Raw genomic sequence first — 25,112 nt, forward strand, 5'->3', positions numbered from 1 at the left:
AGGGCACCTCCTGCCTGCCACGGGCTGGAGGAAGCCCCAGGTAAGTGGAAATTGATTTTTATTTTTTCTCCACCCTCCCTGAACCTTTCCTTTAATTCACCCAATTTGTATTTTTTCCCCCAAACACCTCTTCGCCAGTTTGATCTGTGTCCACAGCCGGACTCCATGTGGCCCATCAAGATGATCTCCACTTCCAACCCCAGTTGTTGGCAAGAATAGTAGGTGATCAAAGCAGCTGTAATTAAACTTAGTTCATAGTCAAGATCATTAATAAGACAGCAGGACTAGTGCTGTGAGAAGAGAGTCTGTCTTTATTACGAGTCCGAGCAGACATTTTCCCTAGTGTGATGGTGTCTAGTCTGCTTTCCTTTCCAGCTCTGGTCATCCTGCCACGAGTGAGGACCAAGCAGTCAAAAAGACTAATGCTAGGGTGCATGTACACAGGTTACAGGGAAGGGGACAGGCTACATGCTACTATACTATACTATGGGAGAAAAACATTTTAGCAGGTAAGACAGGCAAGTACTTACAACACTAGCCTATTGTCAGATTTCCAGTTTTGACCAAAGTTGGGCTTTAGGCGGAGTACCTCTTTATAAACTGATCTCAAAAGGGCAATCTCCAGGTGAACGAGGTGGTGATTTGCAATTAGATGAGGAGCACCTCTTTATGAATAAGCTACTCAGTGTCATGCTAGGCTTTGCACAGGGATTGGGTACTGCAGCTCATTACTTCAAGAAAAGAAAAAGCAAATCCTCTGCCTGTAAAACATGTTTATTTACTACGCTAAAGTGGGGCAGATGTTAGAATCAGTAAACTTGAAATGTGAAAACTGCAGTATTATTTTTGTGAACCAAAAGCTCTTTTCGGCAGATTCTCTACATTCCACACATCCTGTTTCAGCGCAAATCAGAACTTTCATTTTCACCTCACTAGAATGTGTTCTCACCAGCTTCCTTTTTGGCCTTACAATTATTTTCATTTGTTTAGTGGCATTCCAAAAGGCTTCATGCTTTGTTTTAAAATGTAAACTGTTTTACAGTGAAATATTGCTTAAAGTTAGATCGCATTTGAACGGCTGTATATAAGGAAAAAAAAATAATAAAAAAAAAAAACACAAAACGGCTTGGGTCTCTACTACAATTAGATTTCATATAACCAAAGTGGACCTCTAGCCTAAAAAGTCACAGGGTTATTACTACATAAAAGTGAAGCTTTGAATACAGTTATAGTTGAAAATGGTGGTTAGATAAAGCATTCCTTTTGTTCTTTACAAACATTACAGTATCTTCCTTTTGATCTATATGAATTTTAACCCAAGTTTAGATTTCCCTTTTCCTTGATGCCACTAGCAATCAAGGTTGGAAATCAGTAGTATTCCCTGCTCTATACAGCTAAATACTGATGCAAGGTTGTTTGAGTTTATGGACAGACTGTACTCAACAGATTACTTTTACCATGGTTGCAGAAAAAAAAATTGCATACTGTTGGGTTTGACTGGAAACTAAAATGGAACAATCATTTAACAAGAAATTATGATGGTAAATCTAAAGGTAAAGGCAATTTAAAATCTGTAGGTTAACTACAATGAATAAAAACTGATGCTATACAACATATTAACAATGGCAGCCGCACCCCACCACCAAAAACAGGCCTTCGTATTCCCCATCTGGCCAAGCAGGAAGTGATGTACGCTTGAGGTCACTTCCTGCTTTGGGGTACGCGGAAGTGCATGGAAGCAGATTGTAAAAATACACTTCTGCCAATGCACGTCATGTCGGAAAATGTTTAAAAAAGTGTTACCATAGACTAACTTGACCGCAGCACGCCGCAGGTAATATGAATTACCCCATAGGTTTGCACTGGAGTGTGGTAGCAGTGTGTCAATTTGACGCACTGCCCCAGTGTGAAAGGGCCCTCAGGCGAAATTGTCATTTTTAGTTATTTTTTTTATGCCAAATGTTTTTGGGGGTACTATGGAAGCTTGAAGGAGGGAAGGAGTCAATTTTAAATGTAATTGTGGATCTTTTTATTAAAATAAATGTATGTAGGTGTAATTTTACTCTTTGGCCACAAGATGCCCTCACGCTTTACTTTCCATTGCATATTATAAGTGCGCCAAGGGTCCTTTTACACTTAATCAGTTGCTCTCAGTTAAAATGAAAAGAAAACTGATTTTCAAAGTCCGGCCCATGTTTTCCTATGGCACCTTTCACACTTAACGCGTTTTAACTGAAATCTTCCCAATGCACTGCTATGGAAAAAATGTGTACCAACGCGCACAAATGCATACCAACACACACTAACGCATACCAACAGATTAAGTGTAAAAGGGGCCTTAACAGGAAGGAATACATGGACATGTTTACCACCTAGTTACAAATGATCATTCACATGGGGATTTAGATTAATGAATGGGAACTGGGTTCCTATTCATAGTTACATAGTTACATAGTTATTTTGGTTGAAAAAAGACATACGTCCATCGAGTTCAATCAGTACAAAGTACAACTGCAGCCTGCTCCCGCACTTATCCCTGTTGATCCAGAGGAAGGTGAAAAACCCCCCACAAGGCATGGTCCAATTAGCCCCAAAAGGGAAATTTTCCTTCCCGACTCCAGATGGCAAGGAAAGCATCTAAGCCCCCTTTAAATGCAGGTATAGAGTTTGCCATAACGACTTCCTGTCGCAATGCATTCCACATCTTAATCACTCTTACTGTGAAGAACCCTTTCCTAAATAAATGGCTAAAATGTTTTTCCTCCATGCGCAGATCATGTCCTCTAGTCCTTTGAGAAGGCCTAGGGACAAAAAGCTCATCCGCCAAGCTATTATATTGCCCTCTGATGTATTTATACATGTTAATTAGATCTCCTCTGAGGCGTCTTTTCTCTAGACTAAATAAACCCAGTTTATCTAACCTTTCTTGGTAAGCGAGACCTTCCATCCCACATATCAATTTTGTAGCTCGTCTCTGCACCTGTTCTAAAACAGCAACATCTTTTTTGTAATGTGGTGCCCAGAACTGAATTCCATATTCCAGATGTGGCCTTACTAGAGTGTTAAACAGGGGCAATATTATGCTAGCATCTCGAGTTTTTATTTCCCTTTTAATGCATCCCAAAATTTTGTTCGCTTTAGCTGCAGCGGCTTGGCATTGAGTATGATTATTTAACTTGTTGTCAATGAGTACTCCTAAGTCCTTCTCCAAGTTTGATGTCCCCAACTGTATCCCATTTATTTTGTATGGTGCTAGACCATTGGTACGACCAAAATGCATGACTTTACATTTGTCAACATTGAATTTCATCTGCCATGTATGTGCCCATATAGCCATCCTATCCAGATCCTGTTGCAATATGACACCATCTTCCTGAGAGTTGATTCTGCACAATTTTGTATAATCTGCAAAAATAGCAACATTGCTCACTACTGCATCTACTAGGTCATTAATAAATAAATTGAAGAGCACTGGACCCAGTACAGACCCCTGTGGGACCCCACTGCTAACAGTCTCCCATTTTGAGTACGATCCATTGACCACAACTCTTTGTTTTCTGTCCATTAGCCAGTTCCCTATCCATGCACACAAACTCTTCCCCAGTCCTTGCAGCCTCAACTTTTGCACCAGACTTCTGTGGGGAACAGTTTTGAAGGCCTTTGCAAAGTCCAAGTATATCACATCTACAGCATTCCCAATATCCATATTAGCATTCACTACCTCATAAAAGCTGAGCATGTTAGTCAAACAGGACCTGTCTTTAGTAAACCCATGTTGATGCTGAGAAATAAGATTTTCTACTATGAAATCATGTATAGTATCTCTTAGTAAACCCTCAAATAGTTTGCATACAACTGATGTTAAGCTTACAGGTCTATAATTTCCTGGATCTGATTTTTTTGCCCTTCTTAAATAATGGGAAAACGTGGGCTGTACGCCAATGCACTGGGACTCTGCCAGTTGCAAGAGAGTCACAAAAGATAAGATAAAGGGGTTTAGCTATAACTGAACTTAATTCCCTTAGGACCCGAGGATGCATGCCATCCGGGCCAGGAGCCTTGTCTATTTTTAATTTATTTAGTCTTGCCTTCACTTTTTCCTGCATTAAGTATTTAATATTACAGTTAGAAGATTGAGACTCTTCTGCCTCTGTAATTTGCAACAGTGCTGTTTCCTTTGTGAAGACAGAAGCAAAGAAAGCATTTAATAACTCTGCCTTACCTTGGTCATCCACCATTGAGTTCCCACCCTCATCCTTTAGGAGTCCTATGCAGTCAACCTTTCTTTTTTTAGAGTTGATGTACTTGTAAAACGTTTTTGGGTTAGATTTGATATCCCTAGCGATTTGATTTTCAGCTTCGATCTTTGCCAGCCTAATTTCTTTTTTTACAATTTTTATTGCACTCCTTATAATTGCTTAGTGCAGCCTCGGTCCCCTCCTGTTTTAGGACCTTATAGGCATTCCTTTTCCTCTTCATTTTATCCCTAACCTTTCTATTCATCCATAGAGGCCTTTTTTTATTCCTAGACATTTTGTTTCCATATGGGATATACATCATACTACAATATTGATTCATTACAATTCATTTATCTCCCTACTAACCAGCGGCAATGAGAACGAGCACGGGAACACAGCAGGACACAGAGGAGAGCACGCACAGCGGTGATGCAGCGAGAAGCGTATACCTATGCCCCTGGAGCGGGAACAGTCCTCCCGCGGGGCATGGATATACGGGTTCGGGAACACAAAGTGGTTAAATTATGACCCTAGTACAATGTACGGTGACAATATTTTATTGGAAATAAAAGGCAAATTTTTTCAGTTTTGCGCCCGTCACATCCCCATATATACAAATATAACAGTAATATACCCTCATGCCTTACATAGTAAAAAAAAAAAAAAAAAAAAAAAAAAAAAAAAAAAAGCATCCCTAATGCAACTTTTTTTGTTGTTACATGCTGTATTTTTTATTTTGGTTACTATGGGGGTAGGGGGCAGATAAGAGGGGAAAAGGAGGTATTAATTTTTATTGAAATTTATAGTATGTAAAATGTGTATATGTAATGTAAAATGTCTTTTACTTGTGTGTAATTTTTTTTTACCACTAGGTGCCCTTATAACCACTGTCTCTGTGAGACAGAGACAGTGGTTTTACAAAAAAAGATCATTGGCTTCTCGATGAAGCCACGATCTTTGCTGGGCACTCTCACCAGTCTCGACTCTGTGGGTTTTGATGGGGAGCGTGTCGGGGGGGGGGGGGGGTGGAGAGCGTTTAAAACAGTCCTGTGATCCGTTAACGGGGACCAACAAATCTGGGGTGTGGGCGGGTAGTGGTTGAAGAGAGATTATGTGGAAGAAAAGTTTTGAATAGACTAAAGAACAAAGAGCAATGTTCGGTTTGATTTACTGTTTGCATGTCCTACAGGGAGAGACCCTTCACTTCTCTTTGCCAGGGAGGAGAAAGGACATTAGTGACCCTCTACTGATAAAATATAAACCGCAACAAAATACTTGCTTCTTTAGTGTATGGAGAATAAGGTATGTTAGCAATGGACAGATTCATGCAGTTCCTGATGACACTGCAGGCGGTGAGGGCGAATCTCCACAGAAGAGGTGGACAATGACATGCAAATAATTCTGGTGTGCACTGTATGCAGCTAGGAATTGGGAAAAGACAAGAAGTGCAACTGATTGGCCCAAATCCACATGCAGGGAAAAAAAATAGACATGGCATCCGAATCCCCATAGCCATGCATTGGAACGGCTATTCAATTCTGACTCAATTTTGCATCAGTACGAGTTCTGCGTCCATTCTGAAATGGACACAGCACTCAAATGGAAACGTAGCCAAAGGATATGAGCAGGATATTAGCCCTTAACCTCCCTGGCGGTTTATTTATTTTGCCAGGGAGGCTGCAATGTGTTTTTTTTTTTATTAAAAAAAAAATATTTCATGCAGCCAAAGTTGGCTGCATGAAAGCCCACTAGAGGGCGCTCCTGATGCGTACTTTCGATCGCCTCCGGCAATCGAAAGTAACAAGATAGGCCGCAATGAGCGGCCTATCTTGTTTCGCTTTCCTCGTCGCCATGGCGACGAGCGGAGTGACGTCAGTCGACGTCCTGACGTCAGAGCCGCCCGATCCAGCCCCTAGCGCCGGCCAGAACTGTTTGTTCCGGCTGCGCTGGGCTCGGGCGGCTGGGGGGACCCTCTTTCGCCGCTGCACGCGGCGAATCGCCGCGGAGCGGCGGCGATCGGGCAGCACACGCGGCTGGCAAAGTGCCAGCTGCGTGTGCTGCTTTTTTCAGAACCGAAATCGGCCCAGCAGGGCCTGAGCGGCGACCTCCGGTGGCATACCCCGAGCTCAGCTCGGGATTACCGCCAAGGAGGTTAAAGAGAATCTGTATTGTTAAAATCGCACAAAAGTAAACATACCAGTGCGTTAGGGAAAATCTCCTATTACCCTCTGTCACAATTTTGCCGCTCCCCGCCGCATTTAAAGTGGTTAAAAACAGTTTTAAAAAGTTTGTTTATAAACAAACAAAATGGCCACCAAAACAGGAAGTAGGTTGATGTACAGTATGTCCACACATAGAAAATACATCCATACACAAGCAGGCTGTATACAGCCTTCCTTTTGAATCTCAAGAGATCATTTGTGTGTTTCTTTCCCCCTGCAGCTTTCATGCATTGAAGTGTCAGGCTGCTTGTTTCTTTCTGCAAATAGCTTTGCCCTTGTCTGTAATTCTTCAGTATGTGAAAGCCCAGCCAGCTCAGGGGACGATTTATCCAGCTTGTAAAAGATAATAGAGAAGAGAGAAGCTGCTCTAATCTAAATAATACACAGGCAGTGTGCAGAGAGGGGCCTGGAAGGGGGAGTTCATAGCAGAACCACAACACTGAAGAACTTGGCAGCCTTCCAGACACAGGCCGACAAGTCTGACAGGGGAAAGATACATTGATTTATTACAGAGACTGTGATAGTACAAAGTGCTGCAGTAAGCCAGAACACATTAGAATAGCTTTTGGAACTTGTAGGATGATAAAAAACAGGATGCAATTTTTGTTACGGAGTCTCTTTAAACTCTCCTAATGGTTCTGGGTCACCACGAGCTACCTAGAGTAGGTATTCTGGAGTACTAATCCAAACCCTATCTCACAGAGCAATATCAATTCCTGTCATGCACTGAAGAGGACCAGAAAGTCCTAAACAGGGTGTGTGTGTGTGTGGGTGTGTGTTGGCTTAGCTCTGCTAAATGTATAAGCTACAGGCTCACTATACACCAATGGTTCTGGGATGGTTAGCATATTCAGGAGTGATGCATCATCGGAACCACACTTGCTCACTTAAAGAGACACTGAAGCGAAATTTTTTTTATGATATTATGATTTGTATGTGTAGCAGTGTAATTGTTTCCAGTACAGGAAGAGTTAAGGTCCGTACACACGCCGGACTGGAGGCAACAACGGGTCCGTCACCTCCCGCTGGGGTGGGCGTTCCAACGACAGTCCGTGTGTACGCACTGTCGGCGGACTGATACGTCTGCTTCTGAGCGATCCGCCCGGCAGATCGCTCAGAAACCGCCATATCAGTCCGCCGACAGTGCGTACACACGCCGGACTGTCGTTGGAACGCCCACCCAGCGGGAGGTGACGACGGACCAGTCGTTGCCTCCAGTCCGGCGTGTGTACGGACCTTTAAGAAACTCCAGTTGTTATCTCTATGCAAAAAAGCCATTAATCTCTACGACTTTCAAAGTTGTGGAGAGGGCTGTCTTCTGACTTTTATTATCTCAACAGTAAGTGAACAGTTTTCTTTTTATCTGCCAGAGGAGAGGTCATTAGTTCACAGACTGCTCTGAAAGAATCATTTTGAATGCTGTGTAATCTGCACATATTATAGAATGATGCAATGTTAGAAAACACTCTATATACCTGAAAATAAAAATATGAGAATATTTTCTTTGCTGCTAATCTTCTAGTAATTATTCATAGTACACAACCAATTCATTATATCATATTTTTTTTTCTCTTGTCTCTTTAAGCTGAAATATTGCAAATACTAGGTTTTAAAATGGCAAAATTATATTTATATTGCTTCTCTGGTAAGAGGGCTTTCCAGCCTCTGTTAGCCCCTTATCCTCTCCTAGTGGTTCTGGGTCACCATTACCTATTTGGGTACTCTGCAATAAAATAGGAGATAGCATTTCCCTTCTGCACTCTGCCTAAAAGTAATTACTTTATATATTCACGTATAAGCCTAATTTTTCAGCATTAAAAAAAAATGTGCTAAAGAGTTATCCTCCTCGGCTTATATACGAATCAGTGGAGCAGGTTTTGATAATGGCAGAGGAGCATACGGATTGTGCACTAGTGATCCTGCTCTTACCAGCTTGTGCCCTTCTGTATCTGTGCCCCCTATCCCCTGCAGCATGGTGTGCAGCGTGCACTGCTCAATAATAATAATAATCCGAACATTTGTATAGCGCTTTTCTCCTGTCGGACTCAAAGCGCTCAAGAGCTGCAGCCACTGGGACGCGCTCAGGAGGCCACCCTGCAGTGTTAGGGAGTCTTGCCTTGAACTCCTTACTGAATAGGTACTTGACCTAGCCAGGATTCGAACCCTGGTCTCCCATGTCAAAGGCGGAACCCTTAACCAGTACACTATCCTGCTCAAGACTACCTGTGTCCTCTGGCTTGTAGAGCAGAGCGTGCAAACAACATGTCGGCGGTGCAATGATCAGAGATTCTTCCTGTGTGGCAATTGCTGTGTTTCATATCTATGACGCCATCTAGTAGCTTCATGAGACACAGCTGTATGATCCTGGGGCACATCTGGCTATTGGGGGCAGGGCTGACTTGTACTGGGGAACATCTGGCTACTGTGGAGGGGCTATATTGGGGAGGGGCTTATACGTGAGTCAATCACTTTTTCCTGGTTTCTGAGGAAAAAGTGGGTACCTCAGCTTATACACAGGTCGGCTTACATGCGAGTTTATACAGTACATAATTGCATTTGCTATAACCCCTCTATAAAATTATTCAGAATGATTTTTATTAGAGATGTAAATATAGATGCATATTTTTCCAAAGAAAAAAAATACTGACACAAATACATGGTTCATGTCTGTCTGAACTCTAATTGCATGTGAATACAGGATAACTATTCCATTTTCATTCTTTTAGTTTAAATCCAAAAGCAGCAAGACGGTAACACCATTTTTTTTGCAAAACTAAAATAGCATTTGTAGCTCTTGGGTGTAAAAGCACAAATTAGTTATGAATAACTTATGTTAGCCTTTTTCATTCGAGTAAAAGATTTCTGTTTAAGGATATCTAAAACAAATCTCACACAAAGAAATGCATCTGGATACAAGGGCTTTCCTGGCAAAGTGGAAAAAAACAAGCAAAATGAAATTGCAAAATCTAGGAGGAAACGAATCAGCCAATTGTTTCTTTTTTCTATTAGAAAAGGAGCTGGAGGGGAGGGAAAAAGAACAAGCATTTCTACTTACCGTATATACAGCTTTCCTTACCTTGATAGTCACAAATGTTATGCTTTCGAAGAATGTGTTTTAAGGCATGGGCTGTCTGAGAAGCCTCCACATACCACATGTGAACTGACAACCTCAGACTTCCTTGTCACCAAAACCCGTTATTGCTGAACACTGTCTACTGCTTAAAGGACAACTAAACCGAGACACATACGGGAGTCTGCCATCTTTATTTACTTGAAAAAAAATGCTAAATTTGCTAATTTTCAGTAATTTACTAATTTCTAAACATTTACACAGTCCATGGAATTATACAGTAGCATCTAATATAATCTGTATGCTTGTTCTGGGCAAGGGTGAATTTCTACTGCACCCAAACTGTCAGTTTTTTTCCCCGCATACAAATGCACTCAAAAATCACACCAAAATGATCTATATTTTTTTGCAGGAAAAAAAAGTAGACTTGTTGACTAGCATGTTTTGCTATGAATTTTTTTGTATTTCTTATGCATTTTAAAGGCAAGAAGAAAAAACATTGGAAAAAAAAGCACTCCCGGCCGTGGGCACGCAACCAAGGACATTTACCGCTGCGTCAGCTCCTGCCACCACTGCCTACCCCAGAAGCGGCTGAGGGGGGCATTTAGGTGAGAGTAGGTGAAGCAGTGGGCATGAAAGCTTCCCATACATGCCTGCTCCACCAGTTTTTAAAAAGGTCAGCTCCGGTATCGTTTGAAGGACACTTAAACAGAGGTATATGGAGGATGCCATATGTATGCCCTTTAAATAATACCTATTGCCTGGCTGTCCTGCTGATTTTTTGGGGGTTAGTACTACCTGGATTACATGCCTGAAACAAGCATGCAGCTTACAACTGAAGTCTGACAAGATTAAGTTGGACTTCAGTCAAACATCTGGACATCCAGGCAACTGGTATTGTTTAAAAGAAAATAAATATGGGAGCCTCCATATCCCACTCAGTTCAGGTGTCCTTTAAGAACGACACACTGATTTGGTGGCAAAAAAAAAAAAAAAAATAACCCAAACAAAACACTAGTGCCCTGTACTGCAGTGTGTGCCAATGCACTAAGCTAAACTATTCTGGATAACACAATAGGCTTTATCTTAAAAAGTATTAATAGTGAAGATTTTCCTTGTAAAGTATAAACACCACCAATTGCCATGTTAAAAATCTCAACCAAAAACACACCATAGCAATTGTTTCACTAGACCATTTTACGGATTTAAGGGTGAAAATAAAACCAACATGTGCGATCATGTATTTTAATCATAGGTGCATCGATTTGTTACTTTTATTCCCTTGAGACTTGAGAATTAAGTAGAGAAACCAAAAAGCTTATAGAGCACTTTGACGGCATACTGAAGTGATACACTAAACATGCCCATTACAGCCACTGTTAAATGCATAATTAGTTAAAATCTGATCCTGCAGTTTTCTTATTAAATTCACAGCGACAACAAAATCCATTGCTCATTTAGTCTCTTTCCAGCTGACGTATGAGAGAAAAATCACTTATTCTAATTATCTGAAGCCCACGGAATACCATTTAGAGATTTCCTTCCCTAGTGGCTCAATTTCAATTTTAAGCATCCAACAAATTTTATTTACACCAAAGTGGGAACTTTACTATCTACCAGCTACGATCTCACTGGCTTTGTGGGCTGTCATGTGGACCAGTGTTTGTGGCAAGTAGGAAATAATCATTAACCAGTACGGACGGCAGATAGTCTATGGATTACACCAATGTAAATGGAAACAAAAAAAGATTCAGGCTTAGCTGTAACTTTCTATGTTTCTTCATTATCAGTTTAATGACAAAGACATTTAGCTTGCCTGTAATATACTCATAGAATGGATGCAAGAATACTCAAGCAATAAAAAAGAAAATAAAACAAAAGACATGCGATGCCTCTGTTGAATGAAACCAAATGTTTTACTTTTTTACATACTGGACAGAAGGACGAACACGCGAGACTGAGGCAGGGAACACACTACATGCGTTTTTGCGCGTTTTGCCGCGAACGGCAAAACGCGCACGATTTTAGAGGCTATTGAAAATCGTATTGAAAATAATAGCCTAGCTCCGGAAACGCTGCGCCGCATGCGTTTGTGCGCGTTTGCGTTCGCGTTTTTTTCCGCGTTTTGTAGCCGCACAGTTTTCTGCTTTTTTCCGCACATTGCATGACACCACATGCCATGCAAACGCAGAAACGCAGAAACGCACGCGGAAAAACGCACGCGTTAGACGCAACCGCAAAACCCGACGGAAACCTGGGAAACGCAGGGGAAAACGGCCCTGCAAGTGTGTTCCCTGCCTGAAACTCGATCTCACAGTGAATCGGCCCCACTCATCTAGCAAGATTCTTGCTAATCCAGCACTGCAGTGCTCCTTGTGGCTGGTCAGGTGGTGAAGGATCAGGCAGAAAACTTCCTCTGCTTGACCAATAACTTCTTCCCAGGTATGAGAAAATCCCACAATGCAACCCTGCCCCAGCAATCAATCACGAGAGATACCCCCCACAGGGCTCCATAAACAGGAAAGTGTGTGTGTGTGTGGGGGGGGGGGGGGTGAGTCGAGACTTATTCTCTTGTGATTTCATGCTGTTAGAGGGAGGGAAAGAGATTTCAAGCTGTTAGAGAGAGACAGTGAATCTATTTCAGGGGAAGAGAGATCAGGGTGTATGGTCAGAGACATTGTGGGTAACCACAGATGTTCACTTTAAGCTGAATTATTATAAATTCCTTCTGTTTTAAGAAGGCAAACCACACCAAGCATTGCTTATTAGTAGGAGGGCTTTTCGGTCTCTAAGCCCCCTATACTTTCCTTGTGGTTTTGGGTCACCCCCAAACTGTTTGGTTACTGCTTTGTACTGGTCCAAGCCCTATTCCATAGAGCCATATTAATCCCTGTCATGCACTGAAGAGGACCAAAAGTCTGAAACAGGTTGTTTGCATGTGGGGTTGGTATGGTTCTGTAAAATTTAAAGCTATAGGCTTGCAAGACACCAGCAGTTCTGGATGCAAGCCTGGCTTCTGGGGCATAAAGAGATAATTTGCATATTCAGTAGCTGTGCATTGTGGGTAACCACCGATGTTCACTTCAAGCTGAATTATTGTAAATTCCTTCTGTTTTAAGAAGGCAAACCACACTTGTCAGAGAATCAGAAAATAGGATAAGGTTCATGCCCTTGAGAGCTTACAATCTAGAGGGTAGTGGGTGAAAACAATAGAAAAGGAGACAAAGGAGCTAGATGAAGCAGTGCGCCTCCCCTGTCACAAGAAATTATAGGCTTGTCTGAAAAGTATGCACGTAAGAAGTTCCGGCTTGAGAGGAGGTGACCAAGCTAGAGGACAAAAGTTTCCTGTGAGAAGCGAAGATTTCAGGCTGGATGGTATCTAGAGATTAATGAGAAAAGGTATGGAGGTGGCAACTTGTCTAGAGCTTAGTGGGGTAGCATGAGAAGTTTTAACTGGATCCTTTGGGTAATTGGTAACCAATGGAAAGATTGGCAGAGAAGCTGCCTCAGAGGAGCAGGAGCAGAGGTGGATGAGACAGGCAGCAAAGTTTAGAAGGGACTGGAGAGGTACCAGTCTGCTTTTCGGTAGAGCACAGAGTAGGGTGTTACAGTAGTCAAGCCAGGATATGATCAGAGCCCATTCAAGTCCTCTGGTTGCCTGGCATCCAGGATGCTTTCCGAAAGAAGCTTCCATCAGCTCACCATTTTACAAAAAGAACAAAAGATTTATTAAACGTTCTGACCCACCAACTAATGTCACATATTGATGCCACCAAGCTGCCAACTGATGCTGCTTCTATTAACCCATAGAGATGGGCTGAACCTCCGATTTTAGGTTAGCGAACCCTGCTCGCAAATCCCGGTAGGAGGGAATAGGTAGAATGGTAGAAGGGAGGTGGGAGGAAAAGCCTACAAGAGGCTAATGAAACTCTCCCTAGCAGCTGTCCCTTAACTAATTAGTATAGGCAGACGAGTGAGTGAAATGGCTCAAGGATCTTGCCTTGTATAAGGGGGTGGGGCTCCACTAGTGAGTGCAGTCTGATTTGCAACAATGTGCCTGCTGATTGTGATGTAGAGGGTCAAAGTTTTGCTCAATAGAGCATTATGGGCCGAAGCGAACTTCCGGGAAAGTTCGGCTTTGGCAGGCGAACGTGAACCACCGAAGTTCGCCGGGAACGGTTCGCCGGCGAACCATTCGGCCCATCTCTACTAACCCAGATATTTGTTGCCATCACAACCACTATACCTGCATGTGCTTGTGCAAAATGTACAATTTTTACTATACAATTATTATGCAGTCTCTTAATATTTAGTGATGAATTGATGCTGCTAGATTACACAACCACACCTGCAGTTGCTTTGATATTTTTTGTTAGTGTCATAATTTTTGGTGGCATTAAGGTCATGGGGTAAACTAGCAATTGCAAGTATGTTTATAATGTAAAATTCTATTTTTGGGAGTGTGAAAAATAGTTCTACTTCATGGACACTATCCGCATGGATTTTATATGTTCCTCCCATGTTTGCGTGTTTCCCCTCCAGGTCCTCTAGTGTCCTCCCACATCTCATAAATATACACAGATGGGTTAATCATGTGAAATCTGAGTTCATACAGTGCACATACATATATTATAGATTATTTACACAGAAGGTGCAGGTTTACCTGTTCTCGCAGTCTAGGCTATGCTCTAGGTAAAAGGCAATCAGCCAGGTTGGATATGCTTGACCTATCATTATGGATTAGGTGACAGTGGGAGGTTGCTTGCTTATCACTGCAACTGTTTTAGAACATGGACATTCTGCCAAGCTTAGGATGGTATCATCGCCACCTTCAGGGCATCACAGGTGGGACTGCAGTTTGGGTCCCTAGTAGGCCTGAACGATTTTAGGAAAAAATTGAATTGAGCGATTTCTGTCCAAAATTACGATTTCGATTTGATTCACGATTTCCTTCAAATCAAGCTTTGTTCCCCCCCTTTGTGCCTGTCTGTTCCCCCTCTGTCCCCGTCTCTCATTGTGCCCCCTTTGCCTCTTCATGCCTTCTCTGGGTCTCTCTCTTGCCTCCTTTGTGTCTGTGCCCCCTCTGTGTCTCTCTCTGTGCTCCCTATGTGTCTCTCTCTGTGCCCCCTCTGTCCCCCAAGTTGCATCAGTTGTGGACATAGCTTCAAGCACGAGTCCAGCGATGCCCGTCTATCCACTTTGCCTCCTGCAGGATCTAATGCACGGCATACTTCCTGTATATCATGTGACATACAGGAAACCGAAATTTTGCCAAGCACAAAAGGCGGCAGAGGGCGATAGAGGATGGAAGGTATGTCCAATGCTGCGGGCACTGGGACTTTGGGAAAGTTTGAAGGCACTTCTTCAAACTTCCTCTTGTGGAAAGGACGTGATCGCGATATTCGCCGCTTTGACGATTCTGAAATTGTGATCTTGGTGATCGCGATTTCGATTTAAATTCGATTTATCTTTCAGGCCTAGTCCCTAGTGAATTTGGGTCACGGCGAACAATGCAACAAACATGGGACCCTGCTGCAAGTCTGTCACAGAATGTACAGACTGTCAGTTGGTGTAACGGCGTTCGCCTAGGCCTGCCGATTTTGCATTGCGATTTTGCTTTGCCATTCTCATTTGATTGAATGAGAATCGCATTGCAATTGCTGAGAAAATGCTTCAGACAGCGCACGTTTACGATTTTCACAAATTGCAAGTGCTGCTCAAGGGTAATCCCATAGAATTACATGTGTCACAGCGCTTTGCTTATCGCCAGAGATCACCTTAAATATAGGGGGGGGGGCTCACCTCAAAATAGGAGGCAGGGGAGTGAAGGGGGCCCAGTAGGATTTTCCAGTATAGGGCCCAGAAATTTCCCACACATTATTTACTTAGAGGTAGGTCAGGTAAATAATGGCCATTTTCCAGATATTGAATGTCTACCACTTTGTACCGGTAGTTATTAGAAAAGATTTTAGCAGAAATCTTGTTTAATATCAATACCACTGCTACAGCTGCTAACTTAGTACGTCATTTGTTATGTATACATGCTCTCCAACCCAGCTTTTATTCAGCAAGAAGTCCTACATCATAAGACCAATTCTGTCACCATCAGTTAATCCATCTAGGATTACTTAGAAACTGCCAATATAAAATCTAAATGATAGTCAATGTTTTTCAACACTGCTCCAGCAAACATTCAGATCCACATCAGGAGAAAGGGAACGCAAAGCAGGAGTTTTAAAAACATTTAGAAATTAAAAACAAAAAAAAACTGTACAATAATTATCTAAATGTTTAAAAAAAGAAACTGTAGATAGCGTAGTATCTGTACAGTACCCTCCACCTTAGGCATGTAGTAAGGTGGATGGCACTGTACAGATAATACTACACTATGTACAGTTTGTATTTTGTCTAAAGGTATAAAACGCCTGGACTCCTCCTCTGAATGTTTGCTGGAGCTGCGCTGAAGAACCTAGACCATCATTTGCTAGCCATGTACTGCCTAATGCAGTATGAAGCTATGGGAACCTTGACCGTGGGTGGGACACTTAAGGAAGGGTCAGTTGACTCGTAACATGTAGTGTGTCTTGCTCAATAAACAACAAACGCAAGTTTGAAGCCTGTGGAGTGCCTTTTTCTACATTGGTGGAACCTTGACCGCGCCCTGCTGAAAATCCCCCACACTCCCACTGGATGCGTTCCACCAAAGAACATGCATGTCTGATTTATACATAAAAGCACATTGGTGGAGGCGCCCTTGGAGATTATAAATATAACATTACTATGATAATAAGAAAAAAGATTTCTTACCTCTCAAGAAGACTGAAAGGTGGAAAAAGGAGTCTTTATTAAAAAAAACCTAAACTGGTACGCTGTAGACAACGCGTTTAACGGGACACAGCCTGCTTCCTCAGGTCAATAAAACAGATAAAATGCACCAGAACCTGCAGCTCTGCTCAATCTCTCCTCCACCGCTCTCATTTAAATGAGATTCATCGCCGATGTATACTTAGTAGGTATGTCAATACTATATATCAACATGCCATAGTTTCAATAAACTTTCATTTCATTCAATATTTATATGAACTCTAATGTCTATCTTTTGAATCACTTGCATGGTGTATGGGTACCTTCTGCATTAATTGCATGGTGTATGGGTACCTTCTGCATTAATTTTTTTTTTTTTTTTTTTTTTTTTTTTTTTTTTTTTTTTTTTAGAAAGATTGGTATTCAGAACATGCTTTCAACACCAGTCCACTACTGAGTGAGCACAATTAAACTGCATACGCAAACTCTGAACAGTTCAGTTTGTTATCACCAATAATCCTTACATTGGAAAAGTCAAATAGAATCGTAACATAAGAAAATGGACTTCGGCTAGAGTTAGGTTTCCATAACTTACTTATAGTGGACCTGAACTCTTGCACAGGACAGAAGGAAAACTGAGAAATCACCCTGTATGTATTTAGAGAGTTTAGCCCGTCTAACTCCCCCTCATCTGTGTCTTATCACAAGTTGTAATTTGATCTCTGCCCTGGGTCACCTGACTGCCAAGGCAGATAAAATCATTTAAAGCACAGATTTATTGTAGTATTTGTATCAACTGCAACAAAAATGTTTTTCTTTAAATGTTATTATGCTGATGCATATCTTAGAGCAGAGAGGAAGTTCTGAGTTGGCTTCAGACACACTATTTTCTGCAGATATAGACAGCAGAGTCCAAGGTTGTCTTGCAAATATAAAGTACTTTAGAGCAAATTGCTTTCACTAAAAACTCTTTTGCTTCATGATGTTGTTATTGTTGCTTAAACTAGGCAATTATGCTAATGCATGTTCAAGGCAAGCACATTCATCTTGGAATCTGACAGATATACCACATATTGTACTGCAGACTTCACCTGAAAATGGGACTCACACTGTCTAATTAGTATTTACAGTATAACTTTCTTCTCAACACAACATGCCTGGCAAACACAGACTACAATCCTGTAAAAGATGGTAACCTTTCATTTTTCCAGAGCTGGTAACTTTATAGGAAAAGCAGATTAAACAACGTGTAACACCGGCCCACACAGTACAATCTTATTGTACAACATTACCAATATCTATTCAGTATAAGGCCTCGTACACGCATACAAGGACTGTCACCTGGCAGGGATCAGGACTTGATACCTCATGCATCAGTGTGGGGCAGAGGATATACATATGCTTTAATATGCTACAGGCTGAAGAAAAGGAGCAACAACATGATCTCTACTGCTCCCTATAGCCTCCCAATGATGAGTAGGTTCACCGTGGCCTATCCCCAATCCCCTTCTTGCAGGGCTGGTTCTCACATGAAGCAAGGTGAAACATTTACATCAAGCGCAGAGATTACAGGGCCAGCAGGTTTGTATTGTGTTTACACTAACAGCATGCAGTCCAGAGTAGGAGGATAAGTGAGAGGAAAGCGAGGTGAAGAGGTCATAATTGGGTTAAAGCAGGTTGTTGTGCTGTGTGTGGAGTGAAGAGGGGGGAGGCAGGAGAGCAGCAGTGTTGCATTTGACTTGCACAGCAGAAGGGAGGAGGTGGAACTGCTGTCCTGAGTGAGGAGGAATGGAGTGGCTGAGGGTGAGATCTTGGTCACAGACTCACAGCCAGCATGTTATTGTGTTGAGCTGCAGCATGTCATGTGAGAACATTAAATAAAGCAAAGTAAATTGTCAGGTGCTGTGCGATCATTCCAAATTGGGGGATGTAACCTCACAAGTCTGCCTCAGGCAGCAAAAAGTCTAGAACCGGCCCTGCCCTCTTGCCATGCAAGCTCCCCTTTTCCACCACACATTGTGAAACCCCACATTTTTCAAATTCTATTAAAGAGTATTACATTTTAGGAGTTTGACACTGGCAAAAATTTTTACATTTTGTCTCCCTTTTATCACTGCAATGTGTTGCTGTGAACTAATCAGTGCAAATGAGAGGTGTTGCAGTGTTTCTAAAGTGCCAGCAATTAATCACATACTTGCTAAGCAACCAAGAGAGTATTAGAATATAAAGCTGAGTTTTTTGGGGCTTATTAACCTTGCTAGCCAAACTCCCTTGAAAAATTAGCTGAAGAATATTAGCGGACAAACGCGATTTCTAGCTGTGACAAAACTGCCAAAAGTCAAAGAAAACAACTAATACCAACTCCTTATGATTCCTTGGGGAGTACCTACAGTTCACATGCAACAGGATCAAGTATTTATTTGCTTACAGTTTTCACATTTGCAATTGAATACAACCCTTGGTATTCCTTTGAGATGTACTGTTAATTACCAATTCATCAGTTTAAAATGGCTTTATCAACCAATCTCTCAAGCTAGTGGCAATAAAGGTTAAAGGTAGCCATACACTGGTCGATTTGCCATCAGATTCGACCAACAGCTAGATCCCTCTCTGGATCGTATGGCTGCCTTTACTGCAAACAGATTGTGAATCAATTTCAGCCTGAAACCGTTCACGATCTGTGGTGGTGGTGGTGCTGCCGCCGCTCCAGACCCCCCAACCGAAAAGCATCATTAGAGGCCCTTTGTTGCAACCAAATTTTCCTCCTGGGCCCAAGAGCTGGCTGCTGACCCTCCCCAATCACCTCCCAACTTAACAGACTATGCAGAGTCCCTGGGGAGCAACAGTTAACATGGGGAGGGACAACTTGGGGGCCCCTACAGGCTCTGGGGCCCTGGGGCAATTGCCCATGTTTTCCTATGGTAGCTCCGGCCCTGCTGGCAGGAGCAATAAACCAATTTTCTGCAGGAAATTATACATTTACGAACATTCAAAAAGTCTGGGGTTTAACAAAAAAAAAAAAAAAAAAAAAGTGTGCATGTCGAAAAGGACCAATATTTCCAGAGCTATACGTTCATGAAAAAAAAAAAAAAAAAACATATATAAAACTAAAAAGGTTTCTTGGCTGACACTAATACCTGTGCCAAAAAAAAAAAATGCTATTTTGATGCAATGGCTAGTTTCACAAACCAAAAGAAAAAAAAGTTGAACTCCGCTTGCTTTTGATTCTGCTTTGAAAGCAGGAGTCAAGTTTATTATTTTTTTGCAACTAGTACTTTATCATAGGCTCAGTTTCTATGGCCCAGTTTTGTGAGTAGCCTGCTTTAACCATGTAAAAAGGCTCCCAACATCTGCACTCACTGAAAACATTTCTCCAGCAGGTTTGACAGAAATATTTAGAGATTGAGTGCTGCACAGGAAGTCCTGACATGGCTCACAAAGGAATCCTTATTCTATCTAGCACTGTGGACATACAGAGTTCTGTGCAGCAGAGGAATTCTCTGTATGTCTGGTATTTCAGCCAGCTCCCTCCCCTGTTCCTCTTTTTTCCCTATATGGAGTATAACGGAGCTGGGTTGGGCCACACAACTGCTTCCTGCTGCTTCATGCCGCACTGTGTATCTTTACTGGAAATCCACTAAATCTCTCTAGGAAACGATTACTGAAATGCAGACGCTTAACCCTAGCATGCAGAGTAAACCGAACTCCAGAGCAGGGAATAAACAGGCAGAATATGTGAAATACAAGGTTTTGCAGTAATGTACAGGATCTCTACAGCAGCTAGAGCTAAGGTGGTCACGCTACTATGGAAGAAATGCACCTTTCTGTAAATCTGTTCTCCAGAAAGAGACCCATATTTACAGATCAAAGAAAGCCACTGCAGAGCCCTCCATGCAAAAATGTGGAGGCTGTTCATGTAAGCAGATCAGGATTTCTGACTGTAATTGCTATGTATTTGTTGATTAGTGATTAAAATGACACTAGTAAAAAGGATATGGAGACTGCCATATTTATTTCCTTGTATACAATGCCTGTTGCCTAATCTTCTTGGATTCATAGTGTTAGAATCACACACCTGAAATAAGCATGCTGTTTATGTGGTGAGACTTCAGTCAGAGCCCCAGAGCTGCGTACTTGTTCTGGATCATTGGATTAAACTAGAAAATGGACAGGACCAGCAGGACAGTCAGGAATTTGTTACTGTGTGATAGGAAATACACTTGGCAACTACCATATACTGTAGATATCACTGCAAGGTTACTTTTAGATTGGCTTTAAGTAAACAATCGACATTCAACTGACAAATAATCTTGGGAACCACCATGCACCACTCAATAACCTGGCAGATTATTAGAGAGATTCCCAAATCAATTGATATTTGCCCACAATTCCATTGAATTGGATTGCTCTGGGATAACGGGAAAAACCCGAGAACAACGAGCAGCGGCCACACTCTGAGGAGATGGTATTCTAGCCCACATTAGGCTTCAGTCAACCTTGATTCAGAGGTACTTTAAGTCATAAAAAATTATGTATAACAAACTTGTAGCCATATATTCATATAAAACCATTACACTGACAATACTATGAAGAAATCACACAACTGCCATCCAAACATTTGAGCGTCAAAAAAGGTATAATCTGCATAAAGTTTTTTCTTGTGGCACACTGCAGGTTTTTGCACGCTTTTTGTTGGCTATGGAAGAACCCTCGGTTCTTCTGTACCCAATCAATCTCAATGAGTCAAACAATCGCAGAAATAAAATCACTTTATTATTCAAGGTTTTATAACACTTAGAGGAAATTCAGTAAAAATAAATGTAATACAAAAAGTGCTAAATTTTTACAATAATTATGTATAAATGAGTTAGTCAGTGTCTGCTCATTGTAAAATCTTTCTGCACCCTGATTTACATTCAGACATTCTTCCCATGGTGACATTTTTACTGCTGGCAGGTGATTTCACTAGAAGGAGGTGCTGCTTGCTTTTTTGGCAGTTGGAAACAGCTGTTATTTCCCACAATGCAACAAGGCTCCCACAGTGTGATGTCAGCACCTCCAATGCCAGGGACTCTAAGACTCAAACAACGCAAGCCCCTGATGAGTCGGATGACGAAACTAGTAGGGCGTGGCCTGGAGAGCCGGTGAGACGCTGAATCCTCGAGAGGAAAGATATCTTTTTATATGCGCAGATTTTATGGAAACACATGTGAGTGCCCAATTTTTTAAATATTATTGTTAATAAACGGAGTTATGCTATGTCAAGCGTTGTTTGAGTCTTAGAGTCCCTGGCATTGGAGACAGAGGTCCATAACATATACGCTTGTTTGCTGGTCTGTGAGGGGTCGGCCATACAATCTGGTGAGAGGCTCATTTACTTGAGTGGTGGAGGCACGCTGGGTGACAGTGTTGGTTAAGAGGGTAGCACTGGTGGATATCAGATGTTCTATTTGTCATAACAGTATTACACTATTGAAGTTTATCTTCCCGCATGTTTTATGAGTACAAGAAGATAGCCAACGGAGAGGGGAGAAATTAACTGGCTGGGCCAAACACGTGTCTTGCTGATCTTTATTGATTAGCCACTTTTTCTGGTGAGCGTATACTGGTGATATATAATTGAGTATTGAAGTGTATGAGAATTGGTGGAAACATAAAAGTGACCTGCATTGAAGGACTTTACCCTATGTTGGAGGGACTAATGAACTTTTAATAGGAACCCCCCTTTTTTTAAGGTTTTATGTTGAGCTCTCCGCTGTTTATGCACATATATTGATTTGAGTAGGGTATACACACCCTTTTAGCGCAGCGATCCAACAAGAGTATATTGAGTGCTGTACATATTGAGTGATTAATGAGGAGCGCATAATCAGTGTATTATATAATATGTGATGTTGCTTTTGCATGCAAATAAAATTAGTGGCACTTTGCCGTTAGCCGGGCGCATCCACTAGGTGGCGTTAATTACTATTCTCCCTCCAGGCCGCCATGGATAGCAGGGAAAGATTTAATTCTGGTGGAGTTTAATTGCCACCTAGTGGATGCGCCCGGCTAACGGAAAAGTACCAAATTTATATCCAAATGATATCCTAACCTTTGCAGACAAGGGCCAACTGTTGGCAATTAGCAGGTGAGCGGAGAACTATGGTTTTGGCCAATCTTAACTACTGCCAAATTATTAGATGAGGTTTGTGTAACCAAGTTCAAAAGATGGCAAAATACATCGAGTAAGCAGAAAGAATGTACCTCCACAGGAGTAGATAATCAATGAAAGTAGGTCAGTGGGCTCTTAATGATGAAATAAACAGATACTTAACAGTCAATAATGAGTGCATAGGACTCTATAATATAACAGAGTTAATGAAGTTAGAATGACAAGTTCCGGGTAAGCTGGGAGGCGACCTTGGGAGTAATGACTAGCAAAAATGGCACAATGAATTTTGCATCCAAACTGCAGTTTAAGAAAGATGGGATTGTTGGGAACATCAGCTGGGATACCAACAAGCCAACTAGTTTCGTTAGACAATCCGGCTTCTTCAAGAAAGGTAATGCCAGAGCAATGCGAGCCCACCATGTGCTCATGCCTTAGATGGCGTTTTACCAGTTCCTTTTATTGCCCATTCAAAATACTTTAATGCAAAACACCGATAATAGAAAAAAAAAATGCAAAGCAAAATCACAGTGGTCATGGTCACAACAAATTGTATAAAGGACACGCTGATATTGATAGACAAATACCAATGATATGCATATAATACAGTTGACAATAACATGCAGGTATAACAAACAGGCAGTTGACACCAATACCTAGTGTTTAATACTAATGACAGAAAGATCTCAATAAAAGGTGGCCATACATGGTACAATTTTTTTATCCAATCTTACCAATTCTATGTAGTATAAGGGAACTGCCTAAATTATCCTTTCAGTATATTCACTTAATTAACCCTTATACTACATAGAAATGGTAAGATTGTATGAAAAAAATTGTACCATGTATGGCCACCATTACATTCAGATATTGCTAATGAGGGGTTAGCACCAATTATATACAGATAATACCAAAGACGTGTAGATCTTGAAAACCATACAAATACCAACAATATGTGTACAATACTGTCAGAAGTTCCTCAATAGATTATGCAATCCCCTCCCCAATACCAGGTCCTGTTTGCCTGCAATGGTTTCTGAATAATGCACCTGAAACAAGCATGTAACCAATCTTGTCAGGTTTTTGTCAGAAACCTCTAAATGTGCATCCTTGTTCATGGTCTAGGGCTAAAAGTATTAGAGGCAGAGGATCAGCAGGGTTGCCAGGTAACTGGTATTGCTTAAAAGGAAATCAATATGGCAGCCTCTATATACCTCTAAGTACAGTTTTCCTTTAAGTTATAGCAAGCAATTAAATCCTAGTGTGCAAAAAATGCAAGATAAAGAACTTGCAATAGTGTAATACCATCTAAAATGTATTTCTGAGAATGCTCTAGTTAACTTTATCTTCACAGCCACAAAATTAGTAATAGCAGCCTCCTGGAACACCACAACCCTATCCTTTAATCAAGTTAAACAGAGACTTTGTCACATCCTATTTTTTGAGAAGCTTAAAGCTAAAATAATGGATACGATTAAAAAATTTAATAAGATATGGGCTCCCCTTACCAATTATATTCTTGGGCCTGAACCAATTGTATAATCAGGAAGTTACTGATTATACCCATCTGGGCTAACAAGTTAAATCAGAAACTTTTACTTCAATTGTGAGGAAAATTGGTGGGCCCCCGCTCTCGTGGTCTCGATCTTCTTTTCTACCCCTTTCTAACCCCCTTCTATTTCCCTCTCTCTCTCTTCTCCCCTTCTCAATTACCTTAATATAGGTACTGGAAATCTAACTCAATATAACGCTAACCCCTGCTAATCCTTTATCTCAAGAATCCACTAAGATGCTAGAGCAATCCCTTAAAGGTCGGTAATGTCGATCCTGTCTCACTGGAGATAGGACCTCAAAAGCCTACAGGCGTAAATAGGGGAGGGTAGCCCCGCCCAGCCGTTTCGGTTGAGTGAGTGGGCGGTTGCTGCCACCCCCAACTGGGTTATCAAAGCTCCTAGTACTCAGCTCTTGAGCATCTAACTAGCTCGCTAGGGGACATTTTCTCTACACGCTAAATTTCGGGTCAGGGTTTCATATCTCCCACAAGCTCACGTAGTATTGTGACCCATGTCGTTATATCATATTTATCCAGAGATGTATTTCACTTGCATTACTGTTATACTTGTATAAAGTTATGTACTTCAAAGTTACTACTGTACCTGTAAACTTGTTCTGATTCTATTTTAAAATCAATAAAAAATTATTGAAAGTAAAATGTATTTCTGAATTAAAAACTGAAGCAATTTAGCTCACAATTTGTCCATGTATGCTCATAAAGGGCGCATTGCGTTAAGGCACCAGACAGCCCTCCACAAGTGAATTCTTTACGTGTGCCTCCAGTTCGTGTCTATCCACCTGCACTGTTCACCCTGCTTTCCCAATTCTGAGCATCCCACGTTACTTTTTCCAAGCGTGGACCCTTGTACTGGGATGATAGGGTACCAGGGTTCAAATCTTGGCATTACCTATTCAGAAAGTTGTACTTAGGCAAGAGTCCCTAACACTGCAGGGGGGCCTATTGAGCGCTTCAAGTCCAACAGGAGAAAATGGCTATACAAATGTTGGCATTCTTATCGATCAGGATTATGGGCAGCACAGTGGTATAAGTAAATAGCATTTTGAATTAATAG

General features: G+C 41.5%; 1 protein-coding gene across 6 annotated transcripts in view; it reads right to left on the bottom strand.

Moving 5' to 3' along the window:
• Positions 1 to 25,112, bottom strand: part of LPP (LIM domain containing preferred translocation partner in lipoma) — a 419,710-nt gene that overhangs the window by 288,400 nt on the left and 106,198 nt on the right. The window lies entirely within an intron of this gene.

The sequence above is a fragment of the Hyperolius riggenbachi genome, chromosome 4 (assembly GCF_040937935.1).
Source record: "Hyperolius riggenbachi isolate aHypRig1 chromosome 4, aHypRig1.pri, whole genome shotgun sequence".
NCBI lineage: Eukaryota > Metazoa > Chordata > Amphibia > Anura > Hyperoliidae > Hyperolius > Hyperolius riggenbachi.